This window comes from Ostrinia nubilalis, chromosome 21, assembly GCF_963855985.1.
Source record: "Ostrinia nubilalis chromosome 21, ilOstNubi1.1, whole genome shotgun sequence".
Lineage (NCBI taxonomy): Eukaryota > Metazoa > Arthropoda > Insecta > Lepidoptera > Crambidae > Ostrinia > Ostrinia nubilalis.
Genome location: NC_087108.1, coordinates 901,764 through 920,973, shown reverse-complemented (window position 1 = coordinate 920,973; position 19,210 = coordinate 901,764). Strand labels below are relative to the sequence as shown.

At 39.4% G+C, this 19,210-nt stretch overlaps 1 protein-coding gene and 1 long non-coding RNA gene across 2 annotated transcripts in view; both read left to right on the top strand.

The window, feature by feature from the left end:
* The window catches only part of LOC135082018 (GAS2-like protein pickled eggs), a 201,893-nt gene that overhangs the window by 44,022 nt on the left and 138,661 nt on the right, over positions 1-19,210 (top strand). The window lies entirely within an intron of this gene.
* On the top strand, positions 6,040-6,691 carry LOC135081958 (uncharacterized). The gene is made up of 3 exons (XR_010259310.1): positions 6,040-6,108; positions 6,305-6,444; positions 6,534-6,691. It is a non-coding gene; the product is annotated as an uncharacterized LOC135081958 (long non-coding RNA).

Sequence of the window (19,210 nt, the reverse complement as noted above, 5' to 3'; positions counted from 1 at the left end):
TGTGATTCGATGGTATGACTATGTTTTTTTTATCTACAACGATTAAGCTCTTGTGCCTCTACCATGAGTTGCCATCGAAAACTTGTATTCGTATACTACAGTCGATAGAGTTTAAACGTGGATCGATGAAGTTTGCCTTAAAATCATACCATGAGTTCAATTACCGTATACTTTACTCGCCAGCGATAATTCGATGGTTTTGTGATGTAATGTTGGTGAGCATGTAAACGTATCCAACTTCACACTCTATGAATGGATGAATGAAAGAACGAATGCCGCTCCTTTCTAACTATATAGAAAAGATAGAGTAGGAAATAACGAAAATGTCAAAAATAACACTGCAAAATTTAAGTGTCCTAGAACAGTGCTTAAAGCTGAATTAACATGATGATTTTAAATTTGTATTGTTTATTTCTTGTCATTGCGACTTTCTTCTTCTTCTTTTTTTTATGGCAACGGTTTGGTTTTGAGAACCATGATTTCGCCAATGTCACGTAAACAGTTTTGACAAAGTAACAGGGTTTACAAAAAACAAAAATATTTAACGTTTCTAATAATAAGCAAAATTATTATTTGTGTACCTATAACAAAAAAGACAACACAAATTGAGACACCACAAATAGATACATAACATAGAAATTAAAATGTAAGGAGGGGGGTAGGTGGGACGAAAGATTGGGAGAGGAAAGAAAAAAATTCGGTTACCTACAAACGAATTTTGCGGGATTGAATAAATTTTGATAGTAGTTTTAAAAGCGGTGGGTCCATAGAATTTAATAAACATTTAATATTAGTAGGGCGAGGGACGCTTTCAGGAAGGAAATCAAATAAGGAGGAACCTACGTTTGGACAATTGAAGAAAATGTGATTAGTTGTGCCTTCGTCTAAGCCACATTCGCATAAGGAACTATCCTTTATGTGCATCTTCGCAAGGTGAACCGGAGTACACGCATGACCAATTCGCAACCGACATATAATTGATACAGAACTTTTTGGTAAGTATTTGTGTTTAAAAAACCAGGGTCTAGGGGGAATATCGTTTTGAATGTCTGCGTAGTATTTGCCAACCATCCTTTTTGAATTGTCCCAATGAGTTCTCCACGATTTATAAAGATGGGCTAGGGAGAGGGATGCAGCGTCATGAGAGAATAGTGAGTAGTGCTCTAGGGAGCCAGAGGATATAGCATGTTTTGCGCATGAGTCAACAGATTCGTTTCCTGGAATTCCTCTGTGACTAGGGATCCAAGCCAAAACGATATTTATACCCTTCGAACGGCAATCAAAAAGAGCTTCTCTTATTTTTAAGACGGTTGGAAATTTAACTTTAGACTTAAAAGTATTAGCCAGAATCGATTGGAGACAACTTAGGGAGTCCGAAAAAATTAAAACATTATTTAATGAGTGAGATTTAGCGTATAGAATTGCTTCTAAAATTGCCACTGCTTCACCGGTAAAAACCGATGTCACTGGGGGACATTTGTAACTAAGAGCGATTTTGTACACAGGTATCCACACTGCGGCGCCGACGCAGCCGTCATCAGCGAGCTTGGACGCATCTGTGTACATCGTGAGCCAGCCTTGCCAGTGTTCGGATAAAATAATTCTGAATTCTTGGGGTGCGGCAGGGGAATCTTTAGAAATACCGAAATTTAAAATAACAGGCGGTTGAAATATTAACGATTCAAAGCTATTGGAGAAGAGAGGGAAAACAGGAGTTTTTGTAATGGGGCATGGAAGACGACTAAATTTTTGGAAGCTCAGCAAAATGCAAGGTGTCTTTTGAAAAGAAGAAGATGAAATGTTAGAAGACGAGAGAAGCTCAAGTTTTTTTAAAAGTGGATGAGAGGCATTCTGAGCGACCTTAGCAAAGAAACGGTCGCTGAGGTACTGCCTACGCAAATAGAGGGGAGGGTCAACGCACTCTACTTGTAACGCATTTATAGGCGAAGATTTCATTGCTCCCAAAATTATGCGTAAGCACTTTGATTGTGTTTTGGATAATCTATCAAGGGCTGCTTTGTTACAAGGGTCCAAAAGAAAAGACGCGTAGTCAAAATGACTGCGCACAATGGCGTTATAAAGGAGCTTTTGAGAGTAAGGGTGGGCCCCCCACCAAGTGCCTGAAAGGGCGCGAATTACGTTAATTCCATTTTCCGCCTTTTTAAGGATGGAGTTAAAATGAGCGACACCTGACAGTCTACAGTCTAGAGTCAGACCCAAAAATTTGACCTGGTTGCAGCAGGGAATAAGGTCACCGTCTATAAATACCTCTATGTTCGGAGTCTGTCGTTTCCGAGTAAAGGTAACGCAACAGCATTTCGGAACAGAGATGGATAGGCCGTGGGAGAGCATCCAGTCACTGAGATAGCTTAGAGCGGAATTAAGACGAGTAGTTGCCTCGTCTATCGATTTAGATGAGATGTAAAGGGCAATATCATCGGCGTACTGAAGGATGTTGCAGAAAGAATCGACAGCTTGGTCAAGGTCATAGGTATAAATGCTGTATAGGAGTGGACTGAGAACGGAACCTTGAGGTAGGCCTTTCCAGAGTAGACGGGGAGGGGATGTGATGTTTTGACATTTTATTGAGACAGTTCTTGCCATTAACGAGTTACTGATGAAACGAACCAACTTCTCCGAGCCACTCAGATGTAGCAACTTTTGCCTGAGTACTGGAAGTAAGACGTTATCGTAAGCGGAAGATATGTCCAAAAAAACACCCACTAAGTACTCCTTATTCTTGAAAGCCAGTCTGATGTCGGTGGTTAAAATACTAAGACTGTCCAGAGTGCTCAGACCTTTGCGGAAACCGAATTGAGACTTTGCTAGGATACCGTGAGACTCCATGAACCACTCCAGGCGGTTTCTGATCATATGCTCCATAACTTTTAGTAGGGCAGAGGATAAGGCTATAGGGCGATAGGAGTTATGTTCTAAAGGATCCTTCCCTGGCTTCGGTATAGGAATTACAATTTGTTCCTTCCAAGAGTCAGGGACGGTTCCTAGGTCAAAGAAGTTGTTGACTAGTTGAAGAAAGAAAGATTTGGCTCTAGGGGGAGAGTTAACTAAAAAGGAATATGGCAATCCATCGGCTCCGGGAGACGAATCAGTTAGCCCACTAAGGGCACAAAGGAGTTCGTCAGCAGAAAAAGGGGAATCTAAATTACCAGTTGGGGGAATAGGCACAGAGGAGCTGGATGGGAAGCAGTCCATAAAGGGGACAAAAGGAGGAGCTAATTTATCTGCAAATTCTTCCAACCAAATAGAGGGATTGTTTGAGGGAGCGTTGGATGGAGAAAGGGATTGGCGGTACCTTCTAATCTGCTTCCACACTACAGAAGAGGGCGTCCTGGGAGACATATTCTCGCAGAAACGGGTCCATCCTAGCTTTTTCTTCTGCGATAAAAATTTCCTTGTCTGGGCTGCTGTCTGCTGATAGAGCAGAAAGTTCTCCATTGTCATAGACCTGTTATAACGTTTTTCCGCCTCTTTGCGTTTCCGAATGGCAGCTGAACATTCCGCATCCCACCAAGGGGGGGAGGTCTTATGTGTAGGATTCTTTTGAGGGAAATGTTCATCTGCTGACATCCGGAGGATGTTTGTAAAGTGTTCATACACTGAAATTGAATTTAAAGGGGAGATTGTGGGAAGTGAGTCTAATTTATTATTTACTGATACTGAGAAGGCTGACCAATCAGCATTATTTAATTTATATCGTAGTAGAGGAGGGGGACGGACGGTTGGGGATGATTTATTAGGGATAGTTAACAAAATGGGGAAATGGTCGCTGCCAAAAGTGCTTTTTAGAACATTCCATGAGAGAAGTGACGTAAGGTTAGGAGAGCAAAAAGATACATCCACGGCGGTGGCTGGATTTTGAGATGGGAGGCATCTTCTAGTTGAACAGCCGTTGTTTAGGACGCATAGATTTAGATCGTCAAGAAGGTCTAAGAGTAAAGATCCTGGGGAGTCCGTGTGATAGGAGCCCCATGCAGTATTGTGAGCATTAAGGTCGCCTAGGATAAGGACGGGAGGAGGAAGAGCCAGAATGGCTGTACGCAGTTCATTAAGGGAGGATGAGTTAGGACGGGGAATGTAAACGGATAGGATTGAAAGGTCGAAAATTCGCACAGCCACGGCATTAATGTCCTGGCTATGCGAGGGAAGAGGGAGTTGGGAATAGGAGAGGGAGCGCCTTACAAGAAAGGCGCTTCCTGCGTATCCATCGTTTCTATCATCCCGGAGACATGAATAGCCAGATACACGGAAGTGTGAATCCGGAACTAACCAGGTCTCCGAGACGGCTATGAACGACGGAGAGTATTTATTGATTAGGTAGGAAAGTTCGTGTTTTTTTCTTCTAATGCTCTGACAGTTCCACTGAACCGCCTGAATTGCCATTGTAATTAGATATCTGAGAGATTTGGGAAAGTTTTTGAGCAACGTTGGACGGTATACTGTCTTTGTGTTGGGTAACAACACGGAGGATGAGGGTTAGGACAAGATCTAAAAGGTTTATGTCGTCTGAGAAGGACGATGGAGGATTGTCGGTAAGGGCGCACCCATTAGGAAGGCTAGAAGCACAATTGCCAATAATGGCCTGGTGTGCCTGCCGGTCGTAGCCTTTTCCTAACGGCGCGGGAGAGCGGGGGGAGCGGGGTATGGTTTTCTTGTAGGAGAGAGGTAGGTGGGATGTTTGTGAATGGAGTGTTTGGGATGGAGAGGGTAGGGGTTGTGAGGATGGGGACTTTGTTATGTCGGCATAAGACCTACGAGTGGTTGGGTACATGGCCGAAGCCTCAGCGTAGGAGATATTATCCTGTGACATAGCAATTTTAATAGCTTTTTGTCTGGAGTGCTCTGGACAGGATTTGTTAAGAGCAAAGTGAGGTCCTGTGCAGTGAATGCATGTGGCCTTTTCTTCGGTAATATCACAGTTATCCGCTGAGTGGGGTTGCGTGCAACGAAAACATCTAGCCTTCGACCTGCACTGGGCTTTGACATGGCCAAAGCGGCAGCAGTTGAGGCACTGAATAGTTGGGAGCTGGTATGTCTCAACTGGAATTGAGTTATGGAACAGAAATACTCGTTTTGGCAAAACCTGTCCCTTAAATGTCACGACTACCGATTGGGTGGGGACCCAGGACGCTTGCCCGTCTGTGGTCACTTTCCTGTTTAGACGGCGGGCTTTTAGTAGGATGCCACATCCGTCAGGAATCGTCAATGACTCCGCAAGCTCTTCCATTGGAAGATCGGAGGGGATCTGTTTAATGAGGCCCATACGGGTCACGTTGTACGTCGGGATTGTTGCTGAGTACTTGCAAAGAGATAGAATCTCGCTACTCAAAAATTTGTTGGCAGCACTGGCAGATGTGAACTCAACAGAGATTCTGTTTCTCCCAATTTTTTTGATACCATCGTTGATCACGTCCTTAATTTTGTTATTGACCAAAAATTTTCCAAACCTAATTGGCTGGATGAAAGTTGGGGCATTAGGCTCGGTTTCGATGCGGGACACGTGGACAATAAAAGGGCCTTTGTCAAGGTCACTGTAGACTTTTGGTGCGATAACAAGAGATGGGTGCGTGTACACCGGTTGGCTGCTTGGAGATGACATTGCAGCAGAAGGGTTGTTGGATCTCTTCGCGGGTTCAGAAGGAACCTCCGAATCCAGGCGGCGTTTTGTTGCGGCTAGGGAAAACAGTGGTTGAGAAATGTCCATTGAACAGGAGGCCGGATCCGGAGGATCCGGGGGATCGGGAGGAGTTAATTCCATTCTACTTACGGTTTTACCAGATAAATCCGTCACCTGTTGTTATTTATTAAAATAACTAAGCTTAAAATTGAGTTTTTTTTTGAGTTAAACTACGTTAGAATTTGATTTTTCCACTTAAACACCTGAAACACGTGTTGCCACTGTCACATGCGGCGAGCGAAAAACATTGCGACTTTGATGCAGCTGTTGTCATGACAACAGATAACAAAACATGTTTTGTTGAAGGATTATTGATGAATAATTTTCCACAAAAAAAAATTGGATTTTAACCAGGATAGGAAAATGAGAACCTGCGCCTATCCGTTTAAATCGATTGTAGAATTTATGGAAAGGTAAGTTAAGTAAAAATAAACATACTATGTGGTGGAGGAATTTCGAAATTAAACGAATAATTTTGAGCTGTTTTTTTGGAGAAATATAACCTTTCCAGCATAACTTCCACGTGCCTAGCTAAGTAACGTGCCTAGATTCAGTAATATGAGTGCTAGATTTATATTTTCTAGATACAATAAAGTTGATTTTCTATAGATATGGCGATCTGAGTATGCCCACTGAAGGGCCCCAAGAAAGAGCCAACAATAGTCAACGGTGGGTGGAAGTAACGGACACGCGAACGTGAAATGCTGATGCCACCGGCCGACACGAAAACTACTGAGAAATTGAGAAAAGTGTGTATAAATACCTATTACTAGGTATATTCATTTTGATTGCTTTTATCTTATTTCGTCATTATTATTTGTAATGTTTATTTGTTAAGGTGTGGAGTGACTTTAAACAGCAAGAAGAAGGCAACTCGCATACACAGAGCTGCCAAGGGAACACTGGACTGGTGGCGGTCCAGGTTCTTCCCTGAAGCCAAAGGATTTAGAGCAGAGTGCTTGTAAATAACTACTTGTAAATTAAATTCATAATAAAGACCTAGGGTAACTGGATGGATATACCTACCTTATTATTGTAAAACTTAAGATATTATAAATAATAAAATACATTAGGTATATTGTTTTAATCTTTCATGGTCACTAAACATACATGGTAGCAATCTCGTCAGTAATAATAATTAAGTAAATACATATCCTACTAATATCTATTTATTTATTTATTTAAACTTTATGCCAAAATAAATTTGAACATAAGGCGAACTTAATGCACTAAAGCATTCTCGACCAGTTTACCTTTGGGTTGAGCAGAAAATATAATAATGTAAATATCCTACTTATTATTAAAAATGCGAAAGTTTGGATGTCTGGATGTTTGTTACTCTTTCACGCAAAAACTACTGAACGGATTTTGATGAAACTTTACAGTATTATTGTTTATAACCCAGATTAACATATAGGCTATAATTATGACGATCTGTGACAAACTAAATTTCACGCGGACGAAGCCGCGGGCAAAAGCTAGTTGAAAATAAAATGATTAATTTTTATTGACTATTTATTTCACAAAACCTAATACATAATACACAGACTGATTAAAAACAAAAGTAAATTTCAACTTATGAAAATACATATTCATTGTCGGATTAGCTTTCTATCATGATCTCGTAAGGCTGCGTTTCCACCAGAGATGTGCGAGGATGCGTAGCGAAGGATGTGTTTGTAAAGAACCAATAGAATCGCTTCATTTACCTCGCCTCGGTCAGCACATCTCTGGTAGAAAAGGCTCAGGCTGTACAACACTAATGAGCATTTTCAAATCTCTGCTACACATCCTCGTACGATACATTTTCCTCGCACAGCTTTGGTGGAAACCCGCACACATTTTCACAGCACAGCTAGACATCTTCGCACGACACAATTCCCTCGCATATCTCTGGGAAACGCAGCATCCTCTCCCTCCCCCAAGGATCTCCACAATGTGCCCGCATCCAGGTTCTTCCCGCGACCTTCACCAGATCGTCGGTCCACCTAGTGGGAGGTCTGCCCACATGCTGATAACATGTTCCATCGTAATAAACTTATTTCCGACATAATTTAATAAAGAAAACACCTAAAATGACCTAAAACCACAATTTTATTTTGCTTTTCACACGTCAATAAGCCAGTGAGTTACGTTACTGTGACAGCTAAGGTATTTTTCGATGACATCTTTGAAAATTGCAACTCATGGTAAGTTATTTGTATGAAACTTAATAAAAACTTTAGTCGCTATCGAATTTATTTAGATAGGTTTTTTACCTAACGATTTGAGATGAACTCATGGTAGTGTTTTTAGTTTTGCTGTGGTTCAACTACTAACCGCTAGAGGCGCTGTACAATTTGCCATACATTTTTTTACGCCCTCGATAGCGAGATGCTCGGTAGGTAAACTCATGGTAGAGGCATTGGTCTGTATCTCACCTGATGTTAAGTGATGATGGCCTAAGGATATTTTTAGATCATAATCTATTCATGAATATTCATATATCTACTCATAAAACTTATTAGGTCAGCGCCATAAAAGTTCCCCGGAAACAGTAATAACCTTAGAATTTCTACGGAATCCAAGGCGCCATACATTTTCAATGAGTAGTCAGCAACAAAGCACCTCAACCTTACACCTTATAAGCTGCGCAAGCGCAGGTCAACATTTGGCTATAGGGCTGCTAGTGACGTAACCGGGGTCGCAGGAATATATCGATAAAAGATAGATTCCCTTAAAATTTTAATGAGGTGGGTGGGACTCATCTATAGGGTGTTGCATTTGAATGCCATAATTTCGTTGTTTCTATGTCTGTAGAGTGTTGCTCCAATTACATATTACGCTGTTTTTACCATAAAGATAAAAAATCCTGCAACTTTTGTCGTTTCTCGGTAAAGGAATTTTATTGCAAATGTCTATTCGGAATACGATAGAGATAAATGAATTCCAGTCCACTGCTGGACATAAAACTCCAAGGAACGCCATAAACCACCTAATTATTTTACTCAACCACTGCCAGCTATCTTGACTTCTTTCATCTATCGAGCAGGTCAAGTGCTAGGACGCTGAAATGGCAAGTTTATAAGCTAACATTTTTGTCGATACAATCTCATGATATCGATAGTATTTAGCATCACTAGCAGTAACCATAATTGGGCCCAGCGCCAGTTGTGTCCATATAGGACCAAAGGCAAAGGTCCGCTGCCTTCGCACCAAATAATGTGAGAAAGGTCGCCTCTAACTTCCTGAATTAACCAGCGATTTTGCACTGTTTATGAGTTTAGTGTTTTGGAATTTATTTGTTATAGTGTTGTTTATTCCATCTTTACTTTTGCTACCTGTGCAAAGTAAATCGAAATTATCTTTCCTCTTTGCTACGTCTATTTTAGAAAAACTTTTACAAAGAAATACCTCGGTCATTCTCCGGATCTGGATTATTTTGTTGATTACCCCGACCTTTTTTATTTTTGAATTTAGAGTAAGTTTAGGTAAAACATTTCAAAATAGACATTATTACGAGCATATTTTTTATATTGGCCCATCTGTAGCAAGCAGGAATAAAAAGTTATGCGACATCAAAATTTTCATGGTCGGGGTAATCAAAGTTGGGAGTCAGAGTAATCAAAAATAAAACAAAATTTTCTAAGGTTTTTTTAAGTTATGGTAAAATAAATGTTATTATAACTAGCCATTTGTTATTTTGATGTATAAACGAGAATATTGTAAAGTTTTAACAAAATCTGTTAAGTAGTTGTTGCGTAAAAGAGTAAAAAACATACATATACATTATACATTATACATATAATATTAGTGACTCAATGTCCTATGTCTCCTATATGACAGAAGGCTAGGACAGAAGGCGTCCACAACAGTCCTCCATTGCATTCGGTCTTGAGCTTCGTTTTTGATCTCGCTCCAAGTCTTAGCAGTGCGCCGCTATGTTTTTTTGGCGCGACCACGTTTGCATTTTCCCTGGGGGTTCCAATCTAGAGCCTGCTTGGGGATGTGATCGGGGTCCCTTCGGAAAGTGTAGCCGATCCAGTTCCACTTGCAGCGTTTATTCTGCTGAAAGATCGGTATTTCGTGGCAGCGTTCCAAAAGTTCGTCGTTTGAAGATTTTGGAGAATTCGGCGAAGACAGCTGCTGAAGAAGATCTGCAGCTGGTGCGAGATAACCTTAGTGACCTTCCACTTTTCACGCCCATAGAGCAGAACTGGTTTGACGTTGGACCCGAATATTTTGATCTTGCTTGGGTCAATTTCCGTGACTGCCATACGGCTCGAAGTTGTGCGAAGGAAGCTCTGGCCTTGGCAATGCACGAAGTGATGTCCTCTTCGGTACCTCCAGGCTCTGAAACGATGCTCCCGAGGTAAGTGAAATTGTGGACTCGTTGGACATCCTCTGCACCAACGGTGTGTAATTCCTCACTCCAGATCGCATCTCTTGGGTCTTCCGGTACTGATACCCTTGCTTTACCCTTTTTTCGGCACAATAATTAGAAGCCCCTTATGGCAGTCGTCTGGGAGTTCCTCTTCCATCCAGATGTTTTCGAAGACAGGTGTCAGGACGTTAACGGCGGAGTTTATATCGGCTTACAGCATTTCAGCGGTGATAAGGTCGAGTCCAGGGGTCTTGCCAATTTTGAGGGATAATAATATTATGTATTAATAGGAGATAGGATTTCATTTTAGTAAAGGGTAAATTTTGCTTATCAAACGTTATTTAGTTAATCATTCATTAGTAAAATTACAGTATTATTGATTACTCGGTGACAAAAGTCGGGGTAATCAAGGTCGGGGTAGTAAAAAATTAAGGTTTATCCTGAGCCCTGCCCAATCTGTAAGTTGAATCCCATATGTTTTAATACACAAAAATGCGGTTACATGGACCATTATTCCTGTACATTCTCAAGAACTTTCCATGTAAAGAAACCTAAAAAAACAGGATAGAGTAAATCAATCGTGCACTGAACCAAGGTCGGGGTAATCATATTCTTATCTCGATAACTCCGAAATCCTGCGACGAGTTGCATTACCGATCACCTCGGCACGCAGGCCACCACTAAAGGTTCACGGGGGAGGATAGAGATCGTTTCTTAATTGCGTAGCTAGGCACGTAGGCGCACATTAGTGACGTGTCGGGGTAATCACGGTTAACGCCCGGACACAACTTCAAATAGTTATTTTACAAAACCTTTTAGTCATATAGTTATATCGTATTTAATTTATCAATGTTTATTTAATCAGTAATCGATTACATAAGCATTGAAAGCGGTAATAATAACGGATTAATTTATACGAGCAAATTTGTTCTGAAATCGGGAGCGCGGACACGTCGTGGTAATCAATTTTTGACGACTTACGATTTTTTTTAAATTACTTAGTTAACTATTATTAACTATCTCTGTGGTTTAACAACAAGAACCAAAGTTATACTATTAGATTAAAATATTTGTTACTAAAATATTATGATATTCGGGTACTTTTTGGCCCCGGACACGTGATTTTCTTGGCCGGTGGAATGACCCACCTACCTAATAGAGGAAAAGTGCGAACTTATTATTATGGGGTGTACGATAATTTTCCATAGCCTTTGGTTTTGGTCATAAAAGAAGAGTTACAAAGCAGTTTCATGTCTGCGGTCTTATCGCATCGGAATCCATCAAAGGCTAAAATTTCCTTCTAAAACTGTATGTAATCATTATGATTATGTGAACCCCTATGATTCAGCAGTGTCATAAAGTCTTTTCATAATAGGGCTGAGTTGCACCACCTAACTTTAACAGTAACTATAACAATAACCGGTGTGTTTTGTATGTAGTTTGACAGATTTTTGACGTTTGTCAAAGTAAGATGGTGCTATCCAGCCTAAGAGAGGCTTCCTATTTGATCCCGTATGGTGTAAGGCCAATAATAACAACGAAAATTTCCAAAATAAGCTCTGCTTCAATCAAATTGTTCTTTGATAAACCATTTGGAGGCTGGAAAATGACAAAACATTATTGTCCGATGCCTCATCATAAAGATATGTACAGTTCGGTATGGCCCATGCAAATTGGCGTGTAATTCGTAACGATAGCACCTTAAAAGGCCCATATCTTTTTAATGTCCACCGTGACATCACTTATCGTCCTTACTATGTAGTGCAAAGTTTCCTAAAGGTTTATTGTTTCCTGTATTTACATATGTAGTTAACGACAGCCAGATGGCCGCACTTTTCTTTGAGGCGGGGTCAAGACGGTTAAAAAATGTTTCTAGATCGTAATGCCATAGTGTAGATAGAAGCAGAAGCTCGTCTCTGGATGTTATTTGTTTATTGTGTGTCTATTTTTCAGTTTGTTTACAATGAGGGTACTGTGTGTATACCATGAGTTTACGTTAGGTGTGCTCGCTAGCAAGTGTGTCAAAAAATTGTATGCAGATTTTAGTTCTTAAAAGTAGCCCCTAGGGACGCTATATTTGTTATACATTTAACTAATGTAATTTTTGTACTAGCTTTTTACTAGCTCGCTAGCGAGCACCCGTAATGTAAACTCATGGTAAACAACACACTGGTGTACGAACTGTTACAGTCAAATGCAGACTAAACGATGCTAAAAACTCGATTTAACTCAAGCCTGTGATTTTATGAATATCAATAGCAGTATTTCTAACTAGACTTGTTACATTCCTTGTAATTTATTTCCTGATCTCTTTTTTTTACAGTCAAAATATGACGTGTGCCGCTTCTAGAATCAAAATTAATAGATGTTACGTAGTATTGTTTAAAGTTTGATCAACTTTTTATTTTTATCTGCCATCTTGAAGAATTCGCGACAATGTAGAGAGCTTAAAACTTAATTGAGAGCTACGTTATATTAAACAATTTACTGTGGCCCAAAAGGTCAATAACCATTGCACGACAATGTTACCGACAAGTGTCTTTCAACTTACTGCAATTACTTACATTGTGGCCACAATACCGGGTTTATATTCTACCATTTTTGGCAGCATCGTCGTATTTAAAATAGTTTTTTATGGCCGAAGGAAGGATAGGAAGGAAAACGTTGACATTTTAATTTTAGTGCGCATAAAACGTTTATTTGCAAGTTGACGCCAGTGGGTGAACATTGTGAGCCTTCGAATCTAACAAAGGTCATGTGGATTTCAACTTATTAAGCTGTTCTAGTTAATTGCAATATCAGTGTGACCGGTTTCGATCTATTGTGATCACAATAGGATACATTTCGCCTCCCAGTCCTATACAGGGAAACGATAAGTGATCTCAGTCGATTATTTCTAAAGTAGCCTAAGTTTTTACTAACATTATGGATCCCTGTTATCCGAAATAAATACTTTTTATTTTATTTTATTATTTTTATTTAAACTATACAAGATACCGAAGAATGGTTACTAATCCTGAAAGTGCTTCACGAGCTCTATCAAACGGTATCAATATAGGTTACAGAATAAACTGGATCTATCCGAAAATCCAATGTTTCCAGCATCCATACATTTAGTACATTCATAAAATAGATATTATTTTATCATACGAGAGTAGGTAGTATCTTTTCGGGACTTCATCTGGATGTGTTTGCTCAGATGAAAGCACACTGCGAGTACCTATGTGTTGTTTACTTTTTGTCTGCCTCAGTCGTAACATATCCTGTACTTTTCAACTCAAATAGTAATTTGAAGGAACATTTGCTGTAACTCATTTTGATAGGAGTTGCTAGTCTTTCAAAATAATAATTGTTATGAGAAAAGTAAAAAGCAGTAATTAACTCTCAATGTCCCACCCCAGAATCAAACCCAAAGTCTTCGTATAGTATGCATTGGCCAGGTTTAAGTGTGTTTTTAAGCTTTTCAAGAGAGTTAAATCCGAGACCTTCAGGCCATGACTCCAATTCCTACTTACTATAGTATTTAGTATTAAAACGGTTACTTACAAAATGCCCAGCCTTTGCTATGACTCAGTCATTTTTCGCAAGTACTGTCTTCCTAATAAGCCAAAAAAAGGCAAACATGTAACGTAGGCGTGGCGTACAGTCGCCCACAATTATGTTCTTAAGTTGATACAGATAAGGATCAAAGTTCTTGTTATCGTGTCACATCTGGTCAACAGTTACCATCTGTTTTGGACATAGAAAGCTTGTGAAGTTAGAAGTGGGTGATGTTTGTTTGTACCACGTTAATGAGGTTGGGTTTAACTGCTAATAATGCCTCCGTTGTTATTTACAGTTTTCTCTAAGGTTCTGGGTTCGATTTCCTTAAGGAACAAAGTTATTGTAAAACCACATCGTGCTTTTATGTGCGTTTAGTGAGAGCTGCAGAAGAATTTAGGAGAATCAACCTTATTTTCTGAAAATAGATATGATTGTGTGCTTTGAGGGTACTCTAAGTCATCTATCTGATAGAGCCATGTCAAATGTCTGCAGCGGCTCATAGAGTCTACCTAAATCCTAGTTACAAACTGTCATCATCATCAGGTCATTTTAGTCTTCACTACAAGAGCACGGACCCTCTCTATTTTATCAGAGGCAAATGGAAGATTTGGTCTACACAGTACACTCTCCAAGTTGACTAGATGGATTGGGTAGGTCTGATTTTTGCGATTGATCGCTTTTTACAATCCACACTTGACATATTACATACAGATCGCATCTGCAAGGGACTACTCCCACCTCTCATTCCCACAGATCTCCAGCTTGACCGCCAATAAACCGGAAAGTTAAACAGTCATTAGACCCGAATTGAAATTAATCAGCAGAACATAGGAGGATTTCGAAGTGAATTTAAATTGTTACTACCCACCTAATTTCGTATATAATCTTATGGCGAAACACCCAGTTTTGCGAAATAGATAAGTATTAAAATAATAGACGTCGTGATAAACGACTCTTCCCTAACGAAATAATTGGCTCAGTTGACATAAAGCCAGGTACACATTCCTGCAGTCACGTTTGTGTCGTGTCGCGTCGGTCACATGCGCGTACGCAGCGTTTGAACACGAAGACGCAGTGTTAGGACCCGGTACGGGTCAAGGCGCTAGTGTGACCTTAGCCTAAGATCTAGATGTCCCGCGTACTCACATGTGACCTAGATGCGGTATTTATAGAATAACTAAACCAATTTTTATGTTGGTAGCAGGTTTACTGGCAAATGTTTGCGTTTACCGCATAGTCTTCTATTATATAAAAGAAAGTCGTGTTAGTTACTCCACTTATAACTCAAGAACGGCTGAACCGATTTAGCTGAAAATTGTCAGGGAGGTAGTTTAGAGCCAGGAGAAGGACATAGGATACTTTTTATCCCGTTCGAAATTAAAAAAAAAGTCTGCTTACTTATTGCCATTAAGGCGGAACAAAGTTCGCCGGGTCAGCTAGTTATTTTTAAAAATGTAATCGATGTTTTACCTAATCGAACTCAGGAGTAGCCCTTTAATTTCTGGATCAGCATCTGTCCACTGTGGGGACTATCATAGTCACATCCATTGACCGGACTTATGATGAGTAGTGTAAACACCTGGACAAACATAATCTTAGGCCATTTTTTGTCCAGCAAAAGTAACATGTTCTGGTGGTCACCACCGTTTCAGTCAATTCCCGCTTTTTTATTCCAACTATGACCAAATATTCCTCAGGTCGTCTATCCATCGAGCCCTGTTCAGAATGAGCATTGTCAAAACTTGGTATCCATTCTAGGACCCATTTACTTTCATGCTGCGATAGAACACTGCCATTTTAACTACATAGTCTACAGACAGTTTTATTAAGCCTTTGATTCATCTGTACACCTGTCTCTTTCTGTATACTGTATACAATAGTAGTCGACAGCACGATCTCACACTCCAAATGCAAATGGTTTCATAGATCCAATCCTTTAATGTTTTATTGTTATTGTCCCGCCATAAAATAAACAATTTGTTATTTGCATTCATGCATTCGATCCGTGTTTATTGTAAACAAAAGCTGAATTATGGACGTATACCTAATACAGGATTAATATGCGATGTGAATACATTTACTCGGATAGATGTAAATGAGCAGTTTACATTATATCTTTATTAATTTTGTTTAGTTATAAAATTAAATAAGACAGTAAGTAAATACATAGAGCTAAAATGTTTTAAATCACATTTAAGTATCTGTATCTCATGCCCGTTTTCACCATCAATCCCTAATTTTTAAGTGACCCCTCATCATCTTCATCATCATTACAGCCACAGGACGTCCACAGCTGGACATAGGCCTCCCCCAATGACTTCCACATCGCACGGTTGGTAGCGGCCTGCTTCCAGCGCCTTCCTGCTACCTTTATCAGGTCGTCGGTCCACCTTGTGGGTGGACGTCACACGCTGCGTTTTCCGGTATGTGGCCTCCACTCCAGAACCTTGCTGCCCCACTGGCTTATAAAAACAAAATTCTTGTTATGTGTTACCATAGGGGTCACTTAAAAATTAGGGATTAATGGTGAAAACTCAATCTCATAAAGGTTTAACACCTTTTTAGTCAAATTTCTTCAGTTCTGCTGAAGGAAGTTGATTCTATACTTCGAACTTCTCCTTATATTCTTCTGATAACATTTCTTTTGGGGATCCAAGACAGTCAGCTGTCTCCAGGACTCTACCTTTTTTTGTAACTACAACGAGGGAGTTCTTGGCCTGTATCTCACCTGATAGTAAATGATGATCAGGCCGAAGGTGGAAGCGAGCTTCACCCGGAATCCTCAACCACACACCTCTACCAATAGTCTTTAACTATCCCTCGGGATAAACTTGGCCTTCATTGGTTTGGTTTTGATTGGCGGTCAAGCTGTAGATCCTGGCTACACAGATGTTGCAGTGGTGGAAACGAGAGGTGGGAACAATCCAGTCTACCTTTAGCGGTCGGTAGGATTTCTACAATAAGGTGGTTTTAAGTGCTGTTGTCATCTTCCTGACCTCTAAACAGGAATGCCAAGTGCGTAGTCAATGAATACTGGTGATCAATGATCATCTATTTTTAGTCACAGTGATCACTGTGGCCATTTGAAGTGGATGTCATAGTTGTAGGTCAACTGGCGCCTAGGTCCTGAATTCCTTAGGCGGGTGAGCGAAATAAGCGCTCCTTTGTGATCAATCGTGTGTAGGGGTCAGGGTGTGGTAGCCAAAATTCCTAATGTCATTGGGACAGTCTCAAAATCAAATCAAAAATATTTATTCAACTTTGACCACTATTTTGGCACATAATATGAACGTCAAAAATAGTAAAATAAATGCTCTTACTGCAGATTTATGTTGTTCTGAATTTCATTGTATTTGTGTGACCGTACCTACAGAGTACGTAGCGTTAAACGTAATGATTAATACATTTTATGTTATTGCTTTAACAATAGGTAACTATTTAACTATCGACGTTCTGGTCAAATATCGCGAAAACTTGTTAAAAGTGCTATCAGTAAACTTGTTTTCATTTACATAATTTTATTAATAATAAATAATGAACGGCTTTTCCTACTCTCTTTCGTAAAATCTTCTTTATGAACATAAATAATAATAAAATTATTATTTACTTCAAAATTATTGCTTGGATTATAATAATAGTGTAGGAGAAGTTTTTCCTTAACCATATTTTAATCAAAACAATCATTTACCTTACTTGCCTAATGTCATGCAAAGAGGGAAGTGACTTTATTTTCCATAGAGCTTGGCCACCCTATTATTAAATGTCTGGCGCCAGTAACATGACATTTACAACTACCTTATTACTTTCTTAATAAAGTTCAAAATGATATGGAAATATATTAATGCAGAATCTTATAAATTGTAAACTTTAGACGTTATAGTCTGGACAAAAGGATTTAGTTTTGAATGAGGACTGAATGGATGCATTAATTAATATAAATGTTAATGAATTATTTGTAATAAGATATAAGAATGCCATGTCCTATGTCTGAGTCACACTGGGACTCTTTAGCGCCTTCCTGTTTGAATATATGACTGTTGATCTTGTCTATTTAATTATAGTTGACCTATTTATGTAAATACTAGCTTTCCGCCCGCGGCTTCGCCCGCGTGGAATTTTGTCTGTCACAGAAAAACTTTATCGCGCGCGTCCCTGTTTCAAAAACCGGGATAAAAACTATCCTATGTTCTTTCCCGGGACTCAAACTATCTCTATGCCAAATTTCATCAAAATCGGTTGCGAGGTTTAAGCGGGAAAGCGTAACAGACAGACAGACAGACAGAGTTATTTTCACATTTATAATATTAGTTGGGATAAATACTATGTTTTTATTTTATTCCATTTAACTATTAGTGTTGACATTTTGACTCAAGTCATCTTTAGTTGTGATTTAGATATAGAGATATTTTTTGAGTTGTTAACTACGGAAACAATAAAAAAATGCTTGAATCATCTTATTAAAGAAATGAACAAAGGAGTTTTTAGTTCAGTTGTATATTGATTAGAAAAACCATACAGTTAATATTCCTTCGGAAGGAAGAATATTAACTTTATGAGAAAAACATGTCCACTATCTGGCTTAACCAACTGGCAGAGTATAAAAGAATTACAACATACTCTTTCCCTTAATGTCGTAGTAAGAGATGACTAAGGAAAGGAAGGATTATAGGGGTGTACCTACGCTAAATCCTCTATTTGCCGCTGGTAAAATAAAGTGGACATTTTGCAAAATAGTTTGGTTATTTTGACCCAGCGGTTACAAAAGCATGAATAAAATTGATAGGTGCCAATCTATAGGTAGATGAAAGTAAAGACATTAAGGTGGCGATGCACATGCCAGTGACTGGTACACTTGCATGCCAGGTTCTTGTACTGACTGTCATGTGTATACGCTTCCTGGAGTGCCTGCATTTGGCTGGTAAGCGAGTAGATCGCACAGTAGTTTTTTAGTTACAAACAGGTATGCGACAGTGCAAATAGGGATGTTTCCTGGGTCAAAAAGCAAGAGTTTTAATTAGTCCGTCAGTTAACTTATCAAAAAATACTCTACACGTATTTTTCACTTTTTCAAACTAATGAAAATTGAAAGAGATAAAGAGCGCCAAAGTTCATAAGAAGAGGCCCGTGACGTCAATGCGTGCATAAAAGTGCCGCACGTTGTGACGTCGTGCGGAACTTCAACGCACCACAACTATGTAATTATTTGTTAGATTGACAAATAAAAATATATGTGAGCAATATTTTTTGATATTAAACATGACGGACTAAAAATTTTTTTTTTTGGAAACTAGCCTATTTCTACAACTGCTGCAGAGTTTCTTCCGCCACTTCTATGCAGCCGTATATGTTCTCCCGAAGTGGTGGTAGGGCAAGTTATATTTGAGACGTGTATAAGTGCCCTGGAAAGGGCCCAAGTACTGAATTAAAGCTTTAACTTGAATTTACTAACTTATAGTATACAGGGTGTAACAGGGTGGTGGATCATCGTAAGTCAAACGATGGGGGACTTCAATACCTATCGATATAACCCCCATGTATGTTCCGCGATTTTCAATGGTTCCAAAGTTATTGAGATTTTTGTCAAATTTAAGTAAAAAGCCGGAAGAAAA